The 17,685-nt window shown below is 39.4% G+C and overlaps 1 pseudogene; it reads left to right on the forward strand.

Annotated features, from left to right (window-relative positions):
* Window positions 1-14,282: 14,282 nt before the first annotated feature.
* On the forward strand, window positions 14,283-15,792 carry LOC139002274 (cyclin-dependent kinase 8 pseudogene; annotated as a pseudogene).
* Window positions 15,793-17,685: the final 1,893 nt, after the last annotated feature.

Genomic DNA, 17,685 nt, shown 5'->3' on the forward strand with positions numbered 1-17,685 from the left:
CACCTGGGACATGTGAGGCTCTCCTTCTTCATTGTTCTCCTATTCCCTCTGGGCTTTCTTCCTCCTTCTTTATTTCATAAATATAACCTTTTGCTACTCCCAGTTTCCTTATCTTATGGAAATGTAACTGTTGCCTCTCCCAACTCCCTTGTCTTATGGAAATGTGACTTCTGCCTCTCCCAATTCCCTTGTCTTATGGAAATGTAACCTTTTGTGGCTCTGCAGCCTGTGCTTTTTCCATGGACCCCCTCAATTTTAAAAATTCCTTACACCTGCCTATTTCACCACCAAAAATTTCTATTCTAATATCATGGCATACCTTTATCCTGGTGTCACTGCTGAAGTAACAGTGTAGAGAATTGACAAGAGCTCTTAAGTACTTGAATTATAAGTGACACACATCATTTCTATGCAAATTCCATTGGATAAAATTTTGCTCTAACTGGTTTGGCTCAGTGGATAGAGCATCGGCCTATGGACTGAGGGGTCCCGGGTCCTATTCCAGTCAAGGGCACATGCCTGGGTTCTGGGCTCAATCTCCAGTAGGAGGCATGCAGGAAGCAGCCAATCAATGATTCTCTCTCATCATTGACCTTTCTCTCTCTGTTCCTTCCTCTCTGAAATCAATAAAAATAAATATTTTTTTTAAAAATTGTCAGGTGGTCCCTAACCTAACTATAAAGAAAATTAGAAAAATAAATAAGCAAATGGAAAAATTGTCATACTCTCTCTTAAATAAAGGAGATAAATAATATCTTATTCATGATTCTATCTCTAGCATACAGTGAGATACTTAACATTCAGTAAGTGTTGATGTTTATTGAATAGCTGCATGGAAATATCTGTAATATAAGAAAATAACTTTTCTTTTAAAAATTACAACACATTTTAAACATAGCACATTTTTCAACAATGGTCATTTTTATCTTACCCTATAGCTTATATTTACACACATCAATACATATGTTTCATAGACCATGGATTTTAAGTGAGGAATGGAGTAGGCAGGGACTTGTTCAGAAATATATGTCCATTATGTTAGGCAAGTAGGAGGATGTGGCCTGACAGCCCTCATTGTTAGGCTGGCAATGCTTAGTAAACCAGTGTTACAGAGAGCAGTATATATTAAGGTAAACCAGAGCAAATAAGTGACAGAGAACCCTTTTATCCAATTATCATTTCATTCCTATGAGAAAGTGCAACTGAAACCACTGACAATTAAAATGAATATGGAAATTGAGTAAAATTTGTAAACATTTTATCACAAAAAAACAATAATACTAATGAAATGTAAATTTGAATTAAGTAATGTTATAATCTTTTGAGCCGTATGCATTTATTAGATGATGAAAAATTCATTCATCATTTACTTCAGGAAATCAAAGGTACATTACCCAATTTCAGGCAGAAAATTTAAAAAAATACTCGTATGAAATTGTAATTCTCTGAGGATTTATTCTCCCCCTCTCTTAAGTTCTTATTAAATTCAAATTATAATACAAATTATAACTCGTTTCAATTGGTAATTGAAATACTATATATATTTATTTCAATAAAATATTTTAATCACTCATTTCTTCATAGAATTTACTTGCACTTAACAAAGCTTGATAATATCTGTCAGAAAAATATATATTTCCATATTGTCAAAAAAAATGTTTAAACCTTAATTGATAGGACTCTTCACTCTGTGAAAGGATTCTTAATGTGACATATTTTTAAATCCCAAGTCTCCCAGGTAAATTGAAAATAATTTATTTTCAAATTCATTCTTGTACATAGCAATGTATTTAGTAAGTATTATTTCTTTTTTAAAAAATATGGTTTTATTGATGTCAGAGAAGAAGGAAGAGGGAGAGAGAGATAGAAACATTAATGGTGAGAGAGAATCATTGATCGGCTGCCTCCTGCATGAAAGGGCGAGGACTACACCCTCCATCTTACCCTGTGTCCTCCATTTTGGGGCAGCCATGTGCTTGGCAAGGAGCTTCTTCCAGGAAGTCTAAGCCTCTGCTAGCCACACCCAGGAACAAGACACCGACTTGCGCCTGGCCAATCGTCAGTGCCCACAGTCCTTTCTCCTCCCCTTACTCCAACTCCCCTATAAAACCTCTCTCCACACGGAGTTCTCTCTCTCTGCTTCCTGCTGCTGTGTCGGCGAGGTGGGGGAGCCGAGCTAGTTTGAATAAAGACTCTTATGCTTTTGCATCGGACATGGCTGGCTCCCTGGTGTGGTTTTTTGGGGATCCTGAAATCTGGGCATAACACTGCACACCCCCCACTGGGGTCCAGCTTGTAACCAGACATGTGCCCTGATGGGAATCGAACCATGACCTCCTGGTTCATGGGCAAAGCTCGTGGACTGAACTAGGCTATTATTTCTTTTTCACTACTATTTATACAATCTCATAAGGAAATCCATTGTATCATGTGATGTTATTACAATCCTATAAATGCATTTCAATTTATATATGTATAAAACATGAATAAATCCAGAGATGACTCTTTTTAAACTTCAAATATTGATTAAATTGTATACATAAATAGGCACTTCATCCAAAGGATATACTGCATGTTGACTCTTATTTTAAGAAAAAAAAAAAAAAAAAGGAGGAAAGATAATCGAAGGCAAAAATCTCCTATCTTTCATCTGTTGGTGAGATATAATGATTTACATTAATAAAACCCCGGGGGATAGTTAGCTCATATCTAGTATTTGGGAGGAAAGTCCTGACATTTCAGATATTCTTGCTGCCAGCACCCTCCGGCTCCAGGATATTAACTCATTTACATTTAAGATAATCCACCCAACTTAATACACAACCTTTGATATTCCGCCATTCTGGCCCAGTGGGTTTATCCTTATGTTTCACATTTAACTTAATCTGTACCTATAGGTCTCTTGATAACCTGCTATCACTGAAACCTGTCTGCTTAAATGAGATAAGCTGAAGAGAACTGATAGGCTTGCCTTCAAATACATCCTAGCGATGCAGGGAAAGGAAGGCTTCCAGTGACTCATTTATTCCCTTAACTAGGAGAGATATCAAGCTTTTCTGAACTCCCATGAAATACAATGAGTGGTTTTCTGATCTGTCATACTTGGCTACAAGTAATAGAGCACAGACCATATTGTTCACATTCCTCCATTCAAAGTGTCAAAATTCCAGCTGAATGAAACTACAAAGGGGGAAAAACACAGGTGCTTTGGCTTTGTTCACAAAGTCATCAAGATCTGAAAGACTTATTTTATCAGCACTCGTATCCTACGGATTCTCCTTGAGGGAATGTAGAGCTTTGTAGCAGAGCGATAAAGCAGAATCTGAAGTATAGTTATGGTTGTAATTTGCACAGATCACTTGGTGCTCTAACACCATGCTCTTGATCACAGCATAAATCACACTTTAATTTTAACCTTTGCAGTTCATCAATAGATTAAATATCAAAAATAATTCAAGTCTGACACTATTGGTTTAGAGGTAGGTTTAACAAGAAGGGGGAGGCTTAATGATGTATTAGTTGCCTTGTCAACTAAGGCATAAAGATTCATGACTCTTAACCTATGTTTCCATCACAAACTCCGAGCTATCAATAATGCAAACAGCTAATCAGGCATAGAAAAGATGTATAGCATCATTGAAAATCAGTTATCTGTACAGCTCCAGCTTTTAAAAATGCATCCTATGTAAAGTAATCCAGTGATATAACTCATAAAATATATGCTGATTCACAGCCCATATTCAGTCTTTATTTTTAAAATTTTATTTGTTCCATAATATAGTATTAGTTCCTGAAACACTAACATATTTTTGACAGAACGTTTTAGCTTAAAGTTATATTATGATATACACATAACATTAATTGCTAAGATATACATACAGTGATTTTCAAGGTAAAAATGTGTAACATTTTTTTCATACTTAGAAGTTAGTGAAATAATTTCCATCAGATAGTAAAATGAAATAGCAGCTAATGCACATTTAAGAAATGGAGTGAAAATTATGGGGGCTCAAGGGTTGAGAATTTTTTCCCTGAACCTGTATTAGTTTCCTAGGGCTGCTGTAATAAAGTATCACAAATTGTGTTATTTAAATAACAGAATTAACTGACTCACAGGGCTGGAGGCTAGAAAGTCTAGATGAAGGTGTTAGCAGGGTTCATCCTGTGAGAGCTATGAGGAACAATCTGCCCTATGCTTCTCTCCTCGCTTCTGGAGTCTTAGGCATTCCTTGGCTCATGGAAGAGACCTTCTTGTGTCTTCACCTTGTATTTCCTCTTTAGATATCTGTCTCCATGTCCAAATTTCCCTTTTTTTATGAGGATATTGGTCATATTAAATTAGGGTCCACCTTGGTGACCTCATCTTTAACTTGATTATTTTTATAGACACCCTACTCCAAGTTAGGTTTTTGTGATTTTGGAAAAAGGGAAGCCATAGGCTGTGAAGTGTTGGAACTATTAGAAGGCCTTTGCAAACACTAAAAGTGAAGCCAGTGTCATCTGCTTCCAATAGCAAATCAATTTATTCTATAGGTTTCATAATTTCACATACTTCATGTAACCAAACTGTTATTATAAATGCTACTAAAATTAACCTAAAAACTCAACATTAAAAAAAATATAAATTGTAATGGAGTCATGGTCAAGATAATGTTATTATATTATAAACTCAGTAGAGCATAAAATGTATTTTGAGTTATTGATAAAACCTTATTATTTTATAACTGTATATAATAAAATATAACTAATAAAATTAGGTGGTATAATTTTCCAAATTTACACATTTTTATTATAAACAAAGTTTTTTAAAAAATTATTAAATTCATTGAGTAACATTGGTTAATAAAGTTATATAGGTTTCAAGTGTATAATGCTATGACACATCATCTGTAATTTGCATGTGTGCCCACTACCCAATGTCAGATCTTCCCTCACCATATATTTGACCCCTTCACTCTTTATTGACTTCCACCCTTCTTCCCTCTGGTAACCATCATACTGTTATCTGTATCTCTCAGTTTTGATTTGTCTTGCTTGTTAGTTTGTTGCTTTCAGTTTTATATCCCACATATGATTGAGATCATATTGTTCTTGACTCTTTCTGTCTGATTTGTTTCTAAGCATAATATTTTCAAGACTCATCCATGTTGCAAATTGCAATATTTCCTCATTACTGATAGCTGAAGTGTTCCATTGTATATATATGGGCCACTCCTTTTTATCTAATCATCTACTGAGAGACACTTTGATTGTTTCCCTGTTTTGAGAACCATGAATTGTGCTACAATGAATGCAAATGAAAAACATTTGAGAGAATCTTTGCAAATTTGGGGGGTAGATTCCCAGAAGAGGGATTGCTGGGTCATATGGTAAATCACAAATAAAGTATTTTAACTAGAAATACTCTATGACAAATTAGATATAGAATTTTAAAATATATTTTAAGAGATCAGTATTTGCTTTGTCTCTTTGCTACCTGCCATCAAGATATCACAAATATTTGAGTTTTACAAGATATTTTTAAATAAATGTAAGTCTCCAAGGGCACTGGATATTTTCATAAAATTTCTAAATGTGGTTACATATTGGTAACAGCAGGTGAAAATTTTGAAACTGCTGGGGTCCAAACCCAGAAGGTCCAGGGGTCCCCAAAGGTGTGGACAGAGTCGGTGAAGAAGGAATGACATGGAGACAGCCTTCAGTTGATCAGCAGCCTAGTCAGGACATCTAGCCAGGATCTCAAGCCAAAGTTCTGGTCGGGATCTCCAGCCAAGTTCTGGTTAGGATCTCTTGCCATGTTCTCTCGTTAGGTTCTCCAGGCAGGTTCAGTTGTTATGCCCAGATTTCAGGATCCCCAAGAAACCACATCAGGGAGCCAGCCATGTCCGATGCAAAAGCATAAGAGTCTTTATTCGAGCTACCTCGGCTCCCCCACCTTGCTGACACAGCAGCAGGAAGCAGAGAGAGATAACTCTGTGTGGAGACGGGTTATATAGGGGGAGTTGGAGGAAGGGGAGGAGAAAGGACTGTGCTCTGCCGATTGGCCAGGCACAAGTCGGTGTCTTGTTCCTGGATGTGGCTAGCAGAGGCTTAGACTTCCTGGAGGAAGCTCTTTGCCAAGCACATGGCCAAGGTAAGATGCAGCACTTACCCTGGGGCAAGGTGGAGGGCGTAGCCCTTACCCTGGGGCAAGGTGGAGGGCCTAGCCTTTACCCTGGGGCAAGGTGGAGGGCCTAGCCCTCGCCCTTTCATTCCCCCCTTTGTCTTGGAACTTCCGGCTCAATCATGAGATGGACTGCATTTCTATTCCACCGTTGCTAGAGGCCCGTACTGGGCATATCTTAACAAATGGTCTGGTGGAAGGGAAATAAACCATTTTAGCTTTAACAACTTCAATTGAAATAGGACTTTTCTTCTTAAAATTCCTCCATGGCTATCAAAAAGCCAAATCAAGATTAATTTATCTACTGTCCTGATGTTTGCATAAACACAACAAGAATGGTAACTGACTACCTTTGCTGGAATCTCATGATTGAATCTTAATATGCCCTGTAGGGCCAGGAAGCCACGCCACCCAGCTGCCATCAGGCCCGCCTGCAGTATCTGCTGAGTTAGGTGAATCCCTCACCTGTAGCAACTCCACCTGAGCCCACTCTCCAGGCTTTAAGGCCCATCTCAATAGCCCTCCTACTTGTTGCGGCCCAGAGTGTGTGGGGGTTCCGCAGGGACGCAAAGGCATCTTTACTGCTCCCCTTCTACTCTTACCAACAGCCAGTGATGGTAGGGCATCGGCCTGACACTCCAGCGCCAGCCATCTTCAGGGCTTCCAAGCAGGATACCAGGCTTTCTTCGTGGCATTCTTACTGGCTTCAAGTCTTTAGAGCTCAGACAGGGCTCTTTAAAACATGATACTCCAGTCAAAGTTTTCCGTTAATAAAACCACTATTAGGAACCGGTCTTATTGAATCTATGCAAAGAAATGTATTGCCATGTTAGCATTGCCAAATTTCGGAGGAATTACATAAGAAGAAAGACATACTGATCTACTCTAAGATTTTCTGACTTTCCTTGCTAATTCCTTTTCATGGATTTAAAACAAAACAGCAACTGTTGGTATAAAACTTTCTTTCTATGCATAACCATGTCTTAGACCTTCTATTCTAAACAGGCTTTTTCCAGCTTACTACCCCTGACATGGGCATGGTTATGCAGGCCTGCAAGACAGTATACAGGCTGCCAACCGTCAACTGTCTCTCAACAGAGATCAAAACCTGATGGGCACTCTTCCCTGACCAGTTGGGTACCTGCCCTCTTGGCAGCTAGACACACTTTACTTTGGGGTTCACCCCACACATTCCCCTTCCAGGATAGGCAACATACATTCAAACCTGCAAGAGAATCAAAGGTCAATATAACATATCAATACAATGAAACATGATATTGGCGTCATGGCCGCTTCAGGCAGCCAAATTCTACTAAAGTCTATTCTTGGCCTTTCTATAAATTGTCCTTGTCTCTTTGGAGCCATGTCCATGAAGATGCAGGCATTATCTAAGTCTATTCAATGTTACCAGCATCGGGCAGGTCAAGCACGCCGTAGCTTGAGCTTGAGCGGGTTGCGTTGATCTCGATCGACTCTCCATTTGGTGACGAAGTCTTCCCGGATCGAGTGTGATGGACCCAGGTCATGATGCTGTCTACCTTGAGAGCGGTGGGGGTCGTCAGCACCACAGTGTAGGGACCCTTCCAATGTGGCTTGAGGGTCTCCTGGTGGTGCCTTCTGTCGTAGACCCAATCTCCTGGTCTGTGCTGATGAGGAGTTGGGGTTGGGCTGGTCTCGTACAGATTCTAGGGCCCGTTGCCTTCCTTTCACAGGCAGGGGGAAGGGCCCATGAAATCTCTGCCCTGAGGAACTGTGAGCCCCACCCTTAAATGTCCCAATCAGACTAGAAAAGCCACAAATACCTTTTAAATCTACCCCAGAATTCCAAAATCCCAACCCAGCACAGAATATCACATAGCAAATCAAAGTTCCCAGCAAACAGACAGATGTTTACTAGTTAGGCGGGCCGATTCCACCTCTGACAGAGAGCAAGCGCCCTTGGGGAAAGATCCCAGCGGCCGCTCAGGGTGTTTTGCTATCGGTCAGAGCACTCAGCCTCAAAGAAATCAAGCATGTGGTTTTTTTAGACACAAACAGAAATTTCACTAGAATCACCACAGGAGAAAACAAAACAAAACAGAAATAAACAAAAACACTTTTACACAGGCACATGCCACATTTACAGCACAAAATACCAACAGATAACCTAGTTTGATTAACATATTATCTAGAGCCCTTTGGTAAACTGGGTCAAACTTAGGCATGCCATCCAAACTGCAGTCCTGGGTCTCCAGAACATTGAGTTGATAAGTTAACTGGAGCCCCCCCGATCCTGGGACAGCTGCACTGTCCCTCCCAGGCAAAGGACAAATGTGCCCTCTAAGCCCAGTATGAAACCACAGTTTCTACCTGAAATAATCGTACTTTACTTTAGAAATTGGATTACTGCTATTAGTCCTTTTTAAAGACTTTGACATATTAAATAAATCCGAGAGGCAAGCACACTTCCTGCCCCATAAAACTCCGCCTTAAAGTTCCACCCTTGACTAAATCAGAGGGAGGGGCCTTTGCTGTTTCAAGATGGCGGCCCCCAGGGGAGCGGCAAGTCATGTGGATGACATGGCGGCTGCCAAGTCATGCAGCCCAAAATGGTGGCTGTCTACACTGTTTTTTTTTTGCAAATCAGGACCAATAAGCAAAGGCATTTAGTTACCACAATTACACAATTTTTCCCAATTCAATCCGAACCTTAAACTTTTAGCTGGCAAGTCAAAATATTCAGCATTTCTCAATCAGTAACATCTTTAAGAATAAACTTTAAAAATGCAAGACATACTTAACCAACAGATTTAACTCTGTTCTCTAGATTTTTCATGAGGCAAATTAGAGTAAACTTTACTTTTTACTTTCAAGCGGCTCTGGAAAACCACATTTGAGCCTTGCAAAATAGGTTCTGGCCTACCTGGCCTTTTCAGATGTAAATTGACCACATTCTTTAAGATTTTGCTACAGGCAGGAGGCGACTATCCCCTTCCTCCATTAAGAACAACCTTTAAAAACTGTTCTTTATTATGGAAATGCCAATCCTGCTGCTAAAATCTAGCTGGCATCTTTTTTTTTTTTTTTTTTTTTTAGGTAAATGATCAGTCTTGGGCTCCATCCTGCACATCTGCACATCTGGATAGACTCTAGCTCAAAACTCTATCCAAAATCGGACAGTGCGCGCATTAGTTTTAAGCCAGCTTTTCTCTCTACACGTGCACAGAAATCCCAGACCCATTTACTTGGGGAGGGAGTGACCTGTTTTCACAGATCCTCACTCAGATGCCCACCTGACTGAAGTCGTGGAGCCACACAAAGGAGGGGAGAGGGCAGGCCCCCTCCCTCCACACTCACACACTTTCACCAGACATTCACTCAGAGTTTAAACAATAACAACTTTCCAACTCCTGAGGGAGCTCTACAGCCTCCCCCAATCTCCTTGAAATGATCAATCACAATACCCAAAGGAGCAGTCTGAGTCCGTCCCATAACATCAGTCCAGTAAGTCCACAGAAAACAAAAACACAGACACAGACAAACAGGGCCCCAAAGAACAGCCTTCCAACTCCATGGAAGCAACTAGATGATGGCCTTACGCCAAACCGGCGGGAGCGACCAGCCTCGTCTCAAATCCGCGAGAGGAATACACATCTCTCATGAGAGGAATACACATCCCTCAAATCCGTGAGGAGAATACACATTCCTCGTGGGGAGCAGAACGTCTTCTAACTCTCCCCCGCCTGTGGTCGTACACGGCGCGTCTGCCTGGACCCCTCAGGCACAGATTCCAGAAGTGAGCTCACACAGAACAGATACAGAACAAGTCCCTGAACAGAGGCAGTAGAAAACTGCCTAGGAATGCTTCTCTTCTACCTTTTTTAAAAGATAGGCCAGATTCGAACCTTTAGCCAGTCCGAGTTTTGATGGTGAGTATCATCTAGAAGCCATTCCTCCAGATACAGGATGAGTCCCTTAGAGATAACATATATCACACAGAACAGAATACACAACACACAGACACTTACCGCGGCCAGTCAGACTCTTCGAACTGGGGGTCCCTGGATGGTCTTGGGAATCCCAGACGAGCCCCCAAATGTTATGCCCAGATTTCAGGATCCCCAAGAAACCACATCAGGGAGCCAGCCATGTCCGATGCAAAAGCATAAGAGTCTTTATTCGAGCTACCTCGGCTCCCCCACCTTGCTGACACAGCAGCAGGAAGCAGAGAGAGATAACTCTGTGTGGAGACGGGTTATATAGGGGGAGTTGGAGGAAGGGGAGGAGAAAGGACTGTGCTCTGCCGATTGGCCAGGCACAAGTCGGTGTCTTGTTCCTGGGTGTGGCTAGCAGAAGCTTAGACTTCCGGGAAGAAGCTCCTTGCCAAGCACGTGGCCAAGGTAAGATGGAGCACTTACCCTGGGGCAAGGTGGAGGGCGTAGCCCTTACCCTGGGGCAAGGTGGAGGGCGTAGCCCTTACCCTGGGGCAAGGTGGAGGGCCTAGCCCTCGCCCTTTCACAGTCAGCAGGTTCTAGTCAGGTTCTCTTGCCAGGTTCTATCCAGGATCTCCAGCCATGTTCTGTTGCCAGGTTCTAGCCAGGTTCTCCAGCCAGGTTCTGTTTCTAGGTTCTGTCTCTAGGTTCTCCTCTAGGTTCTGTGTGTATTTGTCTTGTTACATCTGTATTTATACCAGTTGATTTTAATACTGTCAATTTCTATTGCAAAGGTTAGGGTGTTTCTTATCTCCATTCCAGGGAGTAAAGATTATGTAGATTAAGCGTGATTGTTTGTAGTTAAAGTGATTAACTACCCGCCTGGCACTTAGTTAAGAGGTTTTATCCCCTCCCTAACTTCAGGGAAAAATCCCTACCTGGGAAAACAACCTTTCTCGGAGAGGTGACCTTGGTTAAAACACATAGCGCTAAGAGGAGCAAACATATTAAGAACAGTATGCCATATATGCCAGGTCCCTTGAGACATATGCTGTGCAGATGTTTCTTCTCTGCAGTGACTGTGTCAAGCAGCAAGGATGGACCGGCTCCCGGCATGAAACAAATCATCCTCTTATGGAGCCTAAAAAACTTCATTTTTTGTAGATTCTAGTGAAATGCCATAATTAGAAACAAAGTTTTCAAATGGGAAGACCTTGAAATTTATCTATACAAAACACAGTGAAATAAATAAGGTTTAATTTTGAGTCTTTAAAAGGTCAAGGATGCTGCTGAACATTCTACAAATGTAATTACTGGTCCCCACAAAAAAAGAATTATCTGTCCTTAAATATAAGCTGTACTAAGGTTGATAAACCTTGTTTTTATTGGATAAATGTATAATGCCAGAATTGTGTGAAGTTAAGGCCTAAGATTTTGAACCTTCTGGTCAACATCTAATTATACCAAAAGACAACATTTTTCAACAAATTTTACCCTATAAAAATACTTATCAAAAACAAATTTTCCATATTAAGGGGTAAAAATAATAGCTCTGAAAATACATTGAAATATTTGAACATGGATACATAAAAATTAGAATTGATCATTATTTCCAATTGTGCAGTATTTTTTTGGAGCTTCAACATGTCTAATTACTACATTAGGGAAATTACCTAGACTTAGAATCACAGAATCATAGAGAATGGACATGTGTAGTGTTCAGTTTCACCACATATACAGGTTTCCCTTGAGGGAAGAACCACCCCAAAGCTGATATGTTTTCCCAAGAAAGTTAGAGTTCTGTTAAACATAATTTTCTCCATTTTATGACACTCCTGATCGTGTCTGTTTTACTTTTCCAGCTTTAAGTTTCTGAAAGGCTACGGTAAAAGACAGGATTTATAAATCATAGTTTTATCAAAATTTACTGACTCAGCATTTCTGCCTCTGCTGCTGGGGAAGTGAATTTAAATAAGTGTAGCTGATTCCATTTCATTACTGGACATCTCACTTCTACTGAAAAGTTATACACAAACTGTGAATTCCTACAAAGTAGAGCTAAATGCCTCCATCATGTTTATATTCCTCATACTTAGCAAAGTAAACATTTAATTCATATGGTGAGTGAATTATATAGAAAGTCATGTAAAATGAAAAAGGTATAAATATATTGATACTATAATGAAACACAAGTTAATTTCAATGAGTTTATGGAAACATGGAATACTAGAAATGAGATGTTAGAATGTATATATTTTTAAGTAGTTTTCATATAAAATAATAAAAATCCTTAAACAAGGAATGTAACATGCACAGAACAAAAAGAAAATCAATATAGTATATACTTTAAGGTACTTGGGATAAAAAACAATTAAGCCATATTCAAAACAAAAATACTGAAAACTTTAATGATCAATTAAAAGTTACTCATTGTCTTCCAAATAGCCTACCATATTTACTTTTTATAATATAAAGATGGGTAGCTTTCTTGTTTTATTATTACCTAATTGATAATACAAATCTTCTATATTCCAAAGTATGGCCTCAATAAGAGTCCCTTCAGTTTCTTAGCTAGTGGGGTATCTCAGAAGTTGGATCCTCTCACTTGAAGCTGACTTCAAATTAAGAAACAGAGAAGGCAATGACTTCCCATTGTCTTTCTCCCCAACTTCCTAGGCTTAGCTTAGGCTTTTCATTTGTGGGAATGGATCCCAGGTGCCTCAAGGTAAGTACTATCTGTGGGCAGCACAATAAATTAACCATATTGGATAAAGTCAGCATGCCATTAGTTTGCTTATTCTCTACAGAAATTTTGAGTTTTATTGAAAGGGAGATTTGCATTTTGAGTTGGAATCTCTTGGTCCCAAAGCACACATAGTTCCTGTCAAGAGCCTAGCTCTGCAAAGAAAAATAACTAAAAGCTGAATATCATAAAAGACAAGAATGTGTAAAAATTGTGATTCTACACAATTGAAGGAGATTTGATAGAACCAAAAGTTCATAAATGGGGCCTTGTATTTTGTATCTGTGTAGAGAGGTTTGAGAAAGGAGAACCAAATACAATTTCAGGTTGTATTATGTGCTGGGCACTATCTCACACATGATCTAATTTCTTATTTAGAACAATTCTATAATAAGTATATGGTTACCTATATTGTATGGATGATAGTGCTGGGTGACCTTCACTCCTTGATTATCCTTCTATCTAATTTTAAACTCACCCTCCCTTACCCATCCCCATTTCTTTCAATAGTAGTTTTATCTTCTGGATGAGGTGCACATTGTTTTCAAAACTGAAGGAATGCATACAACAGCATAAAATCTTTTTTCCTACAGCCTTTTGTTTTCTTTATTCCATTTTTCAGCCACAGAAAATTGAACTGGCTTCTAGGGGACTTTCTCAGGGGATGCTTAGTTGACCCCTACAATTCTGCTGAATGACTTTTCCACTGAGGAGTTGCAGAGAATGCTCTCACACCCCCAAACTCCTTGTAATATGTTCGTGCTTCATTCATGGGATTTATCCAGCACAGATATGCCTACCTGAGCTGCTTCTATTATTTATTGATTTTAACCAAGACCAACTTTAAATGATTCTATCTCAGTAGTTTTGTTTTGTTTTCAGCAATGTATTATGCCGGAAGCCGGTCCATCCTTGCTGCTCGACACAGTTGCTGCAGGGAAGAAACATCTGCACAGCATATGTCCCAAGGGACCTGGCATATATGGCATACTGTTCTTAATATGTTTGCTCCCCTTAGCGCTATGTGTTTTAACCAAGGTCACCTCTCTGAGAAAGGTTGTTTTCCCAGGTAGGGATTTTTTCCTGAAGTTGCAGGGGGGGGGGGGGGGGGGCGGGGGAATAAAATCCCTTAACTAAGTGCCAGGAGGGTAGTTAATCACTTTAACTACAAACAATCACGCTTAAGCTACATAATCTTTACTCCCTGGAATGGAGATAAAAAACACCCTAACCTTTGCAATAGAAATTGACAAGATTAAAATCAACTGGTATAAATACTGATGTAATGAGACAATAAACACCAGAACTTGGGTGGAGATCCAAACCAGAACTTGGCTGGAGATCCTGGCTAGAGATCCTGGCTAGGCTGCTGATCAACTGAACGCTGTCTCTGTGTCCTTCCTTCTTCGCCGACTCCATCCACACCTTTGGGGACCCCTGGACCTGCTGGGGTTGGACCACAACAATGGACTATGACTTTAAAGTGAAGCTGAGCAGCGAGCGGGAGCGGGTCGAGGACCTGTTTGAATACGAGGGCTGCAAAGTTGGCCGAGGCACTTATGGTCACGTCTACAAAGCCAAGAGGAAGGATGGAAAAGATGATAAAGACTATGCTTTAAAACAAATAGAAGGAACCGGAATCTCTATGTCAACATGTAGAGAAATAGCATTACTTCGAGAGCTTAAGCATCCAAATGTCATCTCTCTTCAAAAGGTGTTTCTATCTCATGCAGACAGGAAAGTATGGCTTCTGTTTGACTATGCTGAACATGACCTCTGGCATATAATCAAGTTTCACGGAGCTTCTAAAGCAAATAAGAAGCCAGTTCAGTTATCTCAGGGGATGGTGAAGTCACTATTATATCAGATCCTAGATGGGATTCACTACCTGCATGATAACTGGGTGTTGCATAGAGATTTGAAACCTGCTAATATTTTAGTTATGGGTGAAGGTCCTGAACGAGGAAGGGTAAAAATTGCTGATATGGGCTTTGCCCGATTATTTAATTCACCTTTGAAGCCTTTAGCAGATGTGGATCCAGTAGTTGTAACATCCTGGTACCGAGCTCCAGAATTACTTCTTGGAGCAAGACATTATACCAAAGCTATTGACATTTGGGCCATAGGGTGTATATTTGCAGAGCTACTAACGTCAGAACCAATATTTCACTGTCAACAAGGGGGTATCAAAACTAGTAATCCTTATCACCATGACCAGCTGGACAGAATATTCAATGTAATGGGATTCCCTGCAGTTAAAGATTGGAAAGATATAAAAAAGATGCCTGAATATGCAACATTAATGAAAGATTTCAGAAGAAATATGTATACCAACTGCAGCCTTATCAAGTATATGGAAAAACATAAAGTTAAACCAGATAGTAAAGCATTCCACTTGCTTCAGAAGTTGCTTACCATGGACCCAGTAAAGCGAATTACCTCAGAACAGGCTATGCAGGATCCCTATTTCTTAGAAGACCCACTTCCTACATCAGATGTTTTTGCCGGTTGTCAAATCCCTTACCCAAAACGAGAATTTTTAACAGAAGAAGAACCTGATGATAAAGGAGACAAAAAGAACCAACAGCAGCAACAGGGCAATAATCACACTAATGGAAATGGTCACCCAGGGAATCAAGATAGCAGTCATACACAGGGACCCCCGTTGAAAAAAGTGAGAGTTGTTCCTCCTACCACTACCTCAGATGGGCTGATCATGACCTCAGACTATCAGCGTTCCAATCCACATGCTGCCTATCCCAATCCTGGACCAAGCACATCACAGCCACAGAGCAGCATGGGCTACTCAACCACCTCCCAGCAGCCTCCACAATACTCACATCAGACACACCGGTACTGAGCTGCGTTGGAATATTGTCAATGCACTACTGCTAATGCTGCCAGACTAACTGTGCAGCTCTCTGCGGGAACCTGGTATGGGCCATGAGAATGTACTGTACAACCACATATTCAAAATGTCCAATAGCCAAGTTCCACCACTTTGCACAGACTGGGGTAGTGGCTTCCAAATTGTACCTATTTTGGGGTTAGACTTGAACAGAAAGTGCTAGCATAGTTTGTGTTGTGGATTTGCTACTTTCATAGTTTACTTGACATGGTTCAGACTGACCAATGCATTTTTTTTCAGTGACAGTCTGTAGCAGTTGAAGCTGTGAAATGTGCTCAGGGCAAGCATTTGGTGTTGTATGTGGTGAATTCTTTCAGTGTAACATTATCTGAACAATCGTACACACACAAAAAAAAGTTTAACTGGTACTTGAAACATACAGTATGTGTTAACTCAACAAAATAACTGAGACTCAAAATGAGAATATTTTGGTACACCTTTCATCCTAATGTCTTATCAGTGGGTTGATTCATTTTCTACATTAATCAGTGTTTTTTGACCAAGATTATATTGCTTGGGTTTTTTTGAAAGTACAAAAAGCCACATAGTTTTTCCAGAAAGGTTTCAAAACTCCCAAAGATTAATTTCCCACTATAAGTTTGTTTTTATTTTCAATCTATGACTTGACTGGTATTAAAGCTGCTAATTGATAGTAATTAAATATATTGTCATTGATATAAACCTGTTTGGTTCGGCCAACAAACTAAAATGATTGTCATAGACAGTGTTTTATTTTTCCTGTTAGTGTTACTGATTTGTGAGCATGCTTTAAGATGAAAAAGCATGAATGGTAACTTCCTTAAAAAGGTGTGGCATCCAGTTCAGATATTTTGTTGATTTTAAAGCTGGTTGGTGTAGTGCTATTAAAATTTTATTCAGTTTTCTTTTTTAAAACTTGTTCGCATGTTGTTTAGGGTGCCCTTACTTCAGCAAAGGAGAAGGAGTAGGAGAGCCTTAGAATTTTTGAGGAAAAATAAACCCTATAACATACAATGTACTGTATCAAACTATTTTACATGAATGACACAAGTATTGTGAATTTTAAAAAAATTGAACATTGTTAAAAACGAGGTGTTATGTAATAAATTTATTTTTCATAAATCAAAAAAAACCTGTCATCAGATGTTAGAATACCATTCTAAATGACCTTCATGTTTAATTGCAACAGACACATATTTTAATTAAAATATTATTTTCTTATATGTCTTTCTTCTGTTGGTCTTTATAAATCTTTTGTTTTATTATTAAGATGTTGAGAACATTATCAAATATCTACGAGTATCAATTGTATTACTTCTACAATTGGAAAATAATTCTTATAGGGTTATTTGATCATTAATATAACAGGGATTATGTAGCCCTGCCAGGTGGCTCACGTGGTTGGAGCATTATCCTATACACCAAAAGATTGTATATTTGATTCCCAGTCAGGGTACATACCTAGGTTGCAGGTTCAATCCCTAGTCAAGGAGCATACTGGAGGCAATTAATTGACATTACTCTCTCACATCAATGTTTCTCTCCATCTCCCGTTCCCGACCACTCTCTCTCTAAAGTAAAAATAACATATCCACATATCTTTGGGTAAGGATTACAAAAAGAGAATGAATATGTAGAGCCACAGTACTGCCTCAATAATTGTTAGTCCTATTTCCCCATAAACATCAGTTGTCATGCTTTCTTCATCCCACAATTCATAATTGCTAATTTACATTCATTCTTCAGTTTACTCTTAGGAGCACATGCACCTTTTTATAAGGTTATTTTGTTTTTTTCATTCCAACAAAGACTATTCTAATGCACATATATGCTAGCAAAGGGGGATTTCTCAAAACGTGAAGATTATGCCTCCTTCATCTATTTACATACAATATTGGTAAATAATTACTAAAACACTATACCCAGCATAAAACACTATACCCCCATTTTCAATTATATTTGGTGAAAATACTCAGCCTCT

Source organism: Myotis yumanensis, unplaced genomic scaffold (assembly GCF_028538775.1).
Source record: "Myotis yumanensis isolate MYYU_CA2020_CCGP unplaced genomic scaffold, mMyoYum1.0.hap1 SCAF_2, whole genome shotgun sequence".
Lineage (NCBI taxonomy): Eukaryota > Metazoa > Chordata > Mammalia > Chiroptera > Vespertilionidae > Myotis > Myotis yumanensis.